This window comes from Anser brachyrhynchus, assembly GCF_964034855.1.
Source record: "Anser brachyrhynchus genome assembly, chromosome: 3".
NCBI classification, from domain to species: domain Eukaryota; kingdom Metazoa; phylum Chordata; class Aves; order Anseriformes; family Anatidae; genus Anser; species Anser brachyrhynchus.
The window spans coordinates 58,546,701-58,557,933 of NC_137696.1; the positions used below are offsets into that span (position 1 = coordinate 58,546,701).

General features: G+C 42.7%; 1 protein-coding gene across 8 annotated transcripts in view; it reads right to left on the reverse strand.

Annotated features, from left to right (window-relative positions):
• Positions 1–10,925, reverse strand: part of RGS17 (regulator of G protein signaling 17) — a 76,931-nt gene extending 66,006 nt beyond the window's left edge. For 7 of the 8 annotated variants that reach the window (XM_080585803.1, XM_080585796.1, XM_080585801.1 and 4 more), the window contains exon 1: positions 10,615–10,925. The gene's annotated coding sequence lies outside the window, so the exon portion shown is untranslated. Of the gene's footprint in view, positions 1–10,610 lie in introns of all 8 variants that reach the window. The other variant, XM_080585798.1, reaches the window with a different exon arrangement.
• Positions 10,926–11,233: the final 308 nt, after the last annotated feature.

The window sequence follows — 11,233 nt, forward strand, 5'->3', positions numbered from 1 at the left end:
GATAAGACTCTAGCACAATTTAAAGTAGTCTCTCACCTATGTGGATTGAGGTTTGATACAGACTGAAAAATAAATAAATAAATAAATAAATCTGCTGCATGAATATTGTTCAGCTTGGTTTTAAAACAAAAAATACTGTCTTTAAGTGATTCCTATTAGTATCTCACTGCACAGGGTGCAGTCCAAGTCAGGGTGTCTCTGGCATTTAGTCCCTTTGCTGCATATGATCTCACTGTCCAGCAGAATAGTTTCTATTTAACAGAGCCTAAATAGAGCTCTCACAATCACATGTTTGAAATATGACTGGTGGCATTGCATGTAAGAATAGTTTCTGCCATAGAAGTCCGTTGAAGTTAATGGAAAAATGCCTTATACGTTAATAGCAATTGAATTATTTGGACAGTTAAAACCCCTATGAACCTTAAACCATCTGAATTCCAACTACAACTCAGTCTGCAATAAATTACACTTTCAGACAAATTTAGTCTTCTTACATTAAAGTTCTTTTAAACCATATTTACTTGAATTCAGAGACCTTTCCCCCTATCTTTAAAGGGACATGGAGTGACTTCTTTTCACTAAGAAAAAAAACTACTTTACATTTACTTGGGCCATCAATGTACTTCAGGGCAAATATACTGGAGAAGTTGACTGGGAGTAACTTATGCTACAGCCCGTGGATGTATTCTGTCACCGTGCTACGCACAAGGCAATTTATTCAAAATATCTTAGACTGCATTAAAAATAAATATCCATATAATATACATATATAAAGTATATGCTGATATAGGCTGATGAAAACACCTCCCCTAGGCCAAGCTCTGATTAAGCCAAAGAATGTATAGTGTTGTTATCATTCAGAGTAATTTTGGGTTAGAAAATGTATTGTGTATTCATTAGCAGAATCAGACGTGTTGACTTGTTAGTCCACTCTTAGTCCTCTTGTTGCTAGCAGTAAAAAAAATAAAATAAAAAATTGTGTTATAGCTGTGATCTCATAGGATCTTTTGTCACAAAAAAAGATAAACAAAATATATATGCAGAAAATTATTTTATTTTTATTTTATTTTATTTTATTTTACTTTATTTTATTTTACTTTATTTTATTTTATTTTATTTTATTTTATTTTATTTTATTTTATTTTATTTTATTTTATTTTATTTTATTTTATTTTTAATTTAGTAAAGCTATAACAAGTGTTATCCGACTGACTTTACTGTATTGGGAATTGTATAGACAGATCTATAGGTAATGGTTTAATGAATCATGCACACACATACAAGAAAGAAAACACACACACACACACACACACACAGACAAACAAACAAACAAACAACAAAAAAAAATAAACTAAACAAACCCAACAGATTTTTTTAAAGAACTGATGAGCCAAATATCAGTAGATATATGCAGAAGGTATCATGCCACCAACTATGTTTCCATTCTCTTCTTCCAGTTTACAAAATTTACGGTTACATTGCTCAATTATCCAAAGCTACCATGTTTTCGAAGTTTCTTTCTTCCTATTGAGGGATGCTTTTCTAACAGGGCCATAACTAATACTTTTAATATTGATATTCAGGTTACATATTCAAGGCATCAGTGTAATTATATTGGATGAAAACATGTGGGCTTTGCTCTGGTCATTTTCAGAATGTCTAAGAACAGAAAGACTGACTTCTGAGTCAAATGCAAATTCCCATTTTTGTCCTGTATCTTAAGCTCTCACTGATATTTTACATCTGATCATTACTTTGGTAAAAAAGAAAGCTGTTAAGTTGAGTGTGAGTCAAGATTCTTGGTGTTAAATTCTGACTCTTGAACATCTTTTCAACAAGAAATTTGATTCCTGCCCTTTATATTCAATTTATTTTTTTTAATTTCCTGCCAGTACTTTACTGTGTGATCCTGGGAAATCACTTAATTAATGTGTATCTGTATTTCTTTTCCATGAAATAGCAGTGCTGTTTACGTCGTAGAACACAGAGGTGATGTGATTCTTTGAAAAATGAGCTTGTAGCAAAAATGGCATGATGGGACAATTATCTTAAAAGACTTCCTAGGTCTGAAACCCAGAAATCTGGAAAAACAGTATTAATAAGGACAGCCTTTTCATAATGTGCTCTGTATTCATTCTCAGTGCTTACTAAATTGTCTAGATTCTCAAGATTGTTATAATATGAAAAATCGTACCCTCCTCTTTTACTGTTTGGAGCTTTCTGGACTCTCTGTTTTCTTAAAAGTTCCTGAAATGTCACTAGCTTTTACACCCTGTATGAAACCAGGTCATGGTGTTTGTCACAGCATTATATGCCTGGCCAAGAAAAATGCTCAGTAGAAGACAAGTCACACAAGGTATATAATTTTCCTATTATATCATGCACATACAGATATGAGCCACACCCCTTTTCTAAACTTTACACTTTCTTGCTGAATGTTTGAACAATTCTCCTCTATGCTGTTATGTGTGAAAGAAATGAATATTAAACATAAAAACATCACCACCACATCCAACAGATTTGATAGAATATTATTAATAATAATCATATGAAAGACTTGAGTGAACTTAATAATAATTAAAGGCATTCCATATGAGTTATGGTAAATAAAAAAATAAAATTATATAGCTATATATTTTACATAAGGTTATCAATTTGATGGCTGAATTTGGTGGCTATATTGCCAATGTAAATACGTTGACTTCTGTTAGTACATATAACATTGTGATTGTAAAATAAATATGATAAAAATGAACTTGGTAAACATTAAATTTATTAAAACCTGATAAATCTTGGTCTAAAATTAAAAATAGGGAATAACTTTTAAGCAGGTGTATTTCTAATTGGGTCTTTCAGGAATATGTTCTTTTATTCAGCTTGACAACCTTCCCTCTACTATGAACGAAACAGAAGGAACCATAAAAATTGCTAATGCTAATGTTTGTAGTAGGTGAATATTGAGGGAACAATATAGGCTAACAAGGGCAAATCACTGACTTAAGGTGATCTGGATCCATCGGTAAGTAAGTCACAGCAAACGGATTTACTTTGGTTGAATCTAACATCACATACCAAAGGAGAAAAGATGCAGGCCAAAGCCAGAGGCTGGAAGCTCCATCCTGAAAAGATGTGACATATCTATATTGGAAAGCTAAGCAATTCCAGGACTTCTTCTCTGGCTCTGAGGCCAAACGGCCAATTTAGTTATATTTCTATAATTAGACTGCCCTGCTCTGAATAACAGGACTGCTTCATGCAGGCATTTTATTGGGAATGCTCCCTGGACTGTGCTAGTTTTCTAGCCAGGGCTGGGACCACTCTAACAATGCTATATGCAGATGGTCAGGTTCTGGTGCACAAGCCCAGGCTTCTGTTGTTTTACAGGACATAACCTGGGAATCTAACAGGAACTGAGAGTCACAGCAAGTAAAAGAAGTGCTCAGTGCAATACTGCACCTGGAAGAGCTGTCCTCCCTTAGCTACATAAAACTGAAAACTTAGACAGCCATGTGAAAGCTGTGTTAATTCTGTATTTTTCACTGACTGCTATTGAAATACAGTTGGGAAGTCCGTAGATGAAGAGGGATATTGATCAATTGAAGCAGGTTTAAGAACAGCTAAGACATCGGCTGAAGGAGCATGGAACATATTTCATGGTAAATGCCCTCAGAAGACATTTAGTTTAAAAAACAGAAAAAAATCAGGAATGGATTTCTCAGTTTCTGAGTAGCCTATATTGCAGGATGCAAGATGGCATACAGATAGTAGAGGTAAAATAAGGTCATTTTCTTCCACAGGGTACAGTGCTGCTTTAACTAGATTTTTTCCAGTGTTCAACTTATGTCAGGTCTCTCTACCATACATTGCAATTTGCAGTTAAGACATGCTCTTTGAGACAGATATTTGATATGGGATGGTTCTTCTGCAAACAGAACTCAGGACAAACCCCATAAACAGTCATATATCTCTATAGTGAATCTTTGTATACTCAGTCGCTGACCAATGCCCAGTTGTACACGACCGTACCATTCAAAGATGCCATTTTCATAACTTCATAATTATATGAAGTTGCTGCATTTACTGGGTAGAGGTGTTCCCTCTCTGCTTTTCTATGTCCTCACCATACGAGTACTGTCTTGACTTTTTTCAGTAGCTCTATGACCTGGTTTTACATATGAAATAATCAGATATTGAATTTGAAAATATCCTTGTCTGTTCTGGTCAGCATGATGCTTACCATGCAGCTAAGACTCTGATTACTATTATCTTTTTTTTTCTTTCCACATTGTCTGGGTCAAAAAGTGTTTGTAGAGACCTTTGAATACATACTAAATGTAACAGTGAAAAAAACAGGACAAACTAAACTCTTGTTACAAGATTATGAGATATATCAAGCTGAATGAGTTAGATTATCAGATCATTATATGACAACTGCATTCCAACAAACTAGTTCAGAGTTAAGCGTGAAAATAATTTGTGGGTGTACTTTTGAACCATTGTAAACGAACAATAAAAAACAGGTTACACATCCCAATCCTCTCTTCCCAAACTCATCTTGAAAGCTGTGAAAATTTTCTGATTAATATTTTAGAGATTTTTCATTTCTGAAGATATTAAGACTTGGAAGTAAAACTACCTTTTGGACACAAAGTAATTAGGACCACACTTCCCACCTACATTCATTAAACCTGGGCTCCTTGTGAAGCCCTTGTAAAGGAAGTTATTACTCACTGCTCTTGTTTTTCATTTGATGCAAACAATTGAGAAAGCCACATCTACACCACCCAAAGGTGTGGTGCAATATGAATGCTGGAGACTGGGTACTGCCTGCAGGGCTGGGTAAGAGCACCCTAATAAGGTGGATTGGCTAAGAAACTCCTAATTTCACAAAGTCAATCTCATTGCATAAAGGATAAATAGTAACCACACTATTAAACATGTACTGCGTGTTTTCCTCTTATTTAGGCTTTTAGGAGATCAGCATGTATACGGTGACACTAGTTGGTAGCGTGAGAAATGTAAGGACTTCCTTAAGCTCCTTGCCTTAGCTGCAGTGTGTCTAGGGCTGGTTGAACACTTGCCTCTTGGAGTGCCCTGCATTTTGAGCCCTCTCATCTGAAAGCTGTCTGAACTGCAATAGGCATAGAAGTGTTGTGCTAAGGATGCCCTGACAGCCTTCATGCATGATTCCTGTGGTCTAATTGCTTTATCTTTGAACACATGGGGTTATTTTACTGCAGCTGTCACGAGTCACTGATAAATGAAGACATTGTTACAGCACACCACAGCAAAGCAAAATATAACATAGCAAAACATAACACAGCAAAACAGCCCAAACCACATTCAGCCTTCCTAAAACAGACTACCAACAAGTCTTGCTTGGACTTGCACTGAACCAAAATTACAGACCAAAGTGACATATTCAATTGACTTTTACAGCAGGAAGCCATGATAGAGTGACTCCCTTTAAAGGCAGCATTTTCTCAGTTATACTCTCTGATGGGCAGCACATATAGAGTTAGGTCTATACAGAGTCATCCAGCTTGTGATCTCTCCCTCATATTTCAGCAAGCACAGAGCTGGCATCACTGGAAGAAGAGACAAGATGCTTTAAATGAAGCTGCTTTGGTAGCAGAAGCTGCATAGCTATGTTAATGCATCACTCACTAATTTACTCCCTTTCTCACTGATGAAACTAGGCTAGTTATTTTGTATTTTTGTATGGAGAAGGATTATGCAGAGCAGTTGTAGTGTTGAAGATGTCTAAGTGTCTTTAAGTGCAATATGTAATACTTGGCTTTAAGATTTAAGATGTTATTAATTTTTTATTTCTAGCCCATCTCCCTACCTGTAATTCCCCATATACATTTTGGCTAGAAATCTACCAATTTCTAAGAACTTATTGCCATTTGATTACACAATAAATAATTTATGAAAATTGTGATTGTATGAAAGGTAAGAAACATTTCATTCATATTTTATAAACAAGGAACCCAAACACAAAGCTATCACTCAAAACGTTAAGATATGATAGATTCAGTATTAAATCAGTTTGCATTACTTTGTTTTATTCTTTTTCTTTTTTTTAATTTAAGCCCAAATTCATTAATATACCAGAACAGCACAAATTATTCAAAGCACAGCAGTCATTTAAATTGAGTTTACATCTATTTTGCATCACCAGAGCAGTGCAGAACTGCTGAAGCATGTGAACCCAGCCCTTACTTTGGAGGACCCACATTTAGCCGTGGCCCAGGTTGCATGGTGGCTGGGCAGGAGCAGCAGTGCAGACCCTGAGTTCATTGGTTTGTGTGCTTTAAGTGTTCCCACAGGTTCCTGCCATAGTTACACTGCATGGCTGCTTCCTTTGTGCACATTAGAGGCAGCAGCTGTGCCAAGGGAAACCTTCTGAGAGCAGACACCCAGCTTCGGGTAGAGGCACAATTACTATTTTTTTTCAGACAGGAGGTCTCTGAAGCAGCAAACTTCCCAGTGGGACCGCGTGACACAGGCATGAAGCCCCCCTGCCTCAGTCCTGCTGTAGCCAGGACCTGCCAGGGTGCTGAGCTGAAAGGCTCCGTTCCTTCAGGGGGTGCAGTATCCCCCCAGGAGCCAGCAAAGCTACTCACATAAGCCTACTTACAGCCTGTATGGTTATAGCCATTAGCTATAGCCAGGAATAGGTAAACTTAATTACAACTTATTCTATTCATTTGTTTTTATACCCTATGCACAAAGCTTTTAATTAACAATATGGAAAGTTTGATTGCATTATTTCATTATAAAGACTACTTAGGACAAACAAGAGGTCAATAGAAATGCTAAATTTCTTGAATGATTTCATTTTTAACTAATTTTAACTGAAGCTAATTAGCACATTAATTTTGTGTTCTTAGAAAACTCATTATACATTCCCAGAACAAGCACTACAAGTATGGTGAGGATGTATTTTTCATCAAAAATGCTGAAGTTGAGACATTGGGTACAAGTGCAAAATAAATCCATACCTGAAACCATGGAGATGTTATAAGAAGTGAGCTAATGGAACTGCGACCAACGTCTCTGTAAGAGCTAACACTGTTTCTTTTAGTACACTTCTTGAGTACTCATAGGAATCTCCCCATGTTTTATATTTAAAGGCATGCATGTGAAGCATACAAGTAGGAACGTTGTTTCATTTGCTCATTATAGAAGCAGAAAAAAAAGTTTAATCTTATTTAAAAGATAGTAGGATTATATTTTTTTCACACATGCATTTTTGATGATGGAAAGTTTATATTCGTATGTTTGCCACATATATGTATACCTATACATACTAGTTTGAGACTGGCTTATGTCTGAGACTGACTAACATCCCTTATATCCTGTCTTCATAATCATACCATTTGGTCTCTTCTTTTAGTCTGTTGGGAAGTGAGGATTACAGCATCTGAGGTTGCCAATATTTTATCTTTTGTGAAGGATTTCTCAGCTTACATGAGTTCCTACGGTTCTCCATGGGCCCACAATTTGTTGTGGATTGTGTTGTTCCAAGTTGTGTCTGCACCTGATTTCAAACAGTAGGAACTTCTGGATCTTTGGGTCCATGTGGTGCTTTTGTAGCTCTCTGGGCTCTTATTCTTTTATTACTCTTGTGACGAACTCAAAGAGGGCCTAACAGTGAGATCGGGGAAGCTTTCTGCCATGTTAGTCTGACCAAGGATCCTGCTTCTTAAGGATGATTCAAACTCAGTAGCACTCGTGGGGAGAAGACCTCGTGTCACAAGTCCTTCCAAATCAGTTAGATTTCATGGGACATTTAAACATTACTGATGAAACCGTGTGCATCGTTCAATATGCACATTCCTTATAATGAGCTTTACACAGAGGAATTAATTAGCAGAGATGTTACACAAATGTGCAGAGTTCATAGACATATGTAGCTTCCATTTTGTATTTAGTATACTTCTTGAAAAAAAAAATGCAGTTTGAAAATAAAACATTTTATCTTCTGCTCAGGATAAGTAGAAAACTGGATTAGGACAGGATTTTTTTTTCACCAAGCTGTCAGTCAGACTTTGATTCAAATCAATAGTGCAGAGAGTTAATTTTCAGCAGACAGCTTTTCAGTAGCCTTTTTGAAATGAGTTCATGGGTTCACGGCAATTTTTTGTGCACAAGTACCCATGTTGAATAACAAGAAAAAGAACGACTATTCTTATCTGTAGATTTCAACAGGAAGACTGAGAGCTTAATATGGCTTTACACTCCTAGGCAGACCTCCTAACTCAGTGTTAGATGAAATGACGGGACTTGTACTGCCAGTGCTGTACCTGCTCTGGAGTGAGAGGACACTGCTAGCAACTTGTGCAGGCACAGTGTGCGCTCTTTGTCACACACTGAATGAAATTATCAGGCAGCAGGTTCATAGCAAACAAAAGGAAGTACTTTTTCACACAAATCATAATTAAATTGTGGCGCTCATTGCCACAGAATGTGGTTGAGACCAAAGTATAAATGGATTTAAAAAAAAGGAGCACAGAAAGTCAGGGGCTTATTACACATGATGGCCTGGAAGCAAACTCCAGGTTAAGAAATCCCTGTACTACGGTTTGCTTGAACTTGAAAGGATATGCCAGGAAAAAAACACTGTATACCAGCCCTGTTTCTTACATTTTTCTCCCTTCAGCATCTGCTAATGACTGCAGTCAGAGCCAGGATATTGGACTAGATGTCCAACTCACTATAGCAATTCTTTTGATCGTATGCTTTTAATCAAATTACGTTCCCATTTCGGCTACTTAGAAGGATCTAAGGCCCTGATTGAGAAAGGCATTTCAATGTCTGACTCTCACGTATTTTAGGGAGGTAAATACTTGCATCTATCATGGCCTGCAGTTCTGAGGCCGTAAACTTACTGGGGTGGGGCACACACATCTTTTGTTAGGACTTTGCTTATTCTGAGTACGGAATCAAATGAAAATACATATTTGATAACAGTGATAACAGCGTGTAACACTGTGTCTTTATAACGGTGAAATAATTCGTTTGCCTAAACGACTTGGGCCACGGGAAAATTCCCTAGTGATTTACGTAAGGATGATGCCACTACCATCCACAGATTTGAATAAGGATTAACTTCCTTGATACAACTCCCCAAATTTGCAGCGTGTGTATATTACATTTGTTGAAAGCTATTTATCACCTGTTACCCATAATACTATTGCCAGACAATATGTAACTTACATTTACCTAGCAGGGTATTTGAGATTTCATCCATTTTGCAAAAGCATCTGGCTGCAAACCTGAGACACATATCGGTGAAAATCCACATACGGAAATGAGGAAACCGAATGCCGAAAATCCTAAATTTTACCCCTGCCGATGCTAAGCCTGACGGCGCGGGTAAGGTCCCCTGATGAATCAACAAGAAGCAGCTATAAATTGTGCAACGCGGGCTTGACAGCCGAGCAAGCGAGACGACCTCAGCCTGCTTAAAACCGCGGGCGGGTTCATCCCGGGGAGAGGTGAGGAACCGCAGCGCACGGCGGCTTGGGGAGGCTGCCGGGGATTGCAGCATCCCCCCGCCGCACCGGCAGCGGCAGCAGCCGGGGTTTCCCCGGGCTCAGGGAAGCCCCGCGCCGCCCGGGGCCGCGCCGCCGTGCGGGGACCGGGGCCGGGGGTCGCACCGGGAGCAGCCCCAGTCCCGCCACCCGCTCCCCCCGCCGCCGTGCCGCCGCCGCCGGCATACACCGGAATGGAGGCCGGGGCAGGAGGCTGGCGGTGCCGCAGGGCAGCACGGCGGGGGCGGCCCCCGGGGGCTCCCCGGCCCGCTGGGGGCGGCCGAGACGGGGGCTTGGGGTAGGGGAACGGGGGAGCGGGAAGCAACTCTCGGCTTCGGAGCAACGACTCGGGTGTTCGCCCGCACCTTACGCCGGCTCCTCGGATGAAAACGGTAATAGCGATAATAATGCTAATTGCTGCCCGCCGCCCGCCAAGCAGAGCCGCGATACGCGGGGGAAGGTCAGGAGGGAAGGGAGGCAGGAGGAGCGCTGCCTCAGCTGCGAGCCGGCGGCTGTCACACCGCCAGCCCATGCCCCCGGCTTCCCCGGGGGCGGCACGGTCCCCCCCCACTTCCCGTGTCCCCCCCTTTTCCACGTCCCCGCCCCGGGCTGGGCAGCATCGCCCGGCTCGGCGGACACCCGACGGCACCCCGGGCACGAACCGGGGGGGCGGCGGGGGAGGGCGCGGGCAGAGCCCGGCGGCACCTCTCTCCACCCCTTTGTGCATCGCGGGCACGGAGCCGCGCACACACACACACACGCATACACACACACACACACACCGAAACACCACCTTGCAGCCTCGGCGCCGCAGCCGCCCGTTGTTACACACACACTGACACACACACAGCCGGTCCCCCCCATTTTCAGCCTCACTCCACCGCCCTCCATCCATCCTCCCTCTCACCTCCCTCCTCTCTTCCTCCCCCCCTCCCCTTTCTTTTATTTTTTTTTTTCCATTTTTTCTCCCCCCCCTCCCCACTCCCCCCACCCCGCGCATCAGTCCGAAGCAGACATTTTGCTGCCGTTCCGCACGGTTCAGGCTGAAACCCCAGCGGAGCGCCTTACCCACCCCCGCCCGGCTGCGTGCGGTTGGCGCTGAGCGATCCCGGGAAGGGCTGCGGCGGCTCGTCCTAGCGGAGCTGGGCTGCTGCCATCCGCCCAACTTCAGCACCCAGCCGGCAGGGAGAGGAGACGGCGGCGGGCGGGCGGGCGGGCGGGGAGGGAAGGAGGGAAGGAGGCAGAGCAGGGAGGAAGGGCGGGAGGCAGGGAGGCAGCGAGGGGAGGGTGCGAGGAGCGGAGGCTGGGAGCCTCGGCACATGCGCTCTGCCACCGAAGCGGGAGTTTCCCCGCTTGGCCCCGGCGGGTGAGTCACGGCACGGCTCGGCACGGCCCCGCCGCCCGCCCGCCCGCCGGCCGCGGGGATGCTCGGGGGATGCTCGGGGGATGCTCGCGGGAAAGCCCCCGGAGCAGCCCCGGCACGGCCGCGCCTCCGCGGGGCGCCTCGGCGGGGGGCCCCGGGGCTGCGAGGGCGGTGGGGGCCGCGGTGAGCTCCCCCCCGGGTGTCCCCGCAGCCCCGCGGCAGCCGTGCCGGTGGCCTGGGAGTGCCCTGCGGCAGGCAGCCAGGAGCCGCGGTGGTGAGGGGTGGCTGGGCTGCGGCTTAGGTGTCTTTCTTGTCCGCATATTGGTTT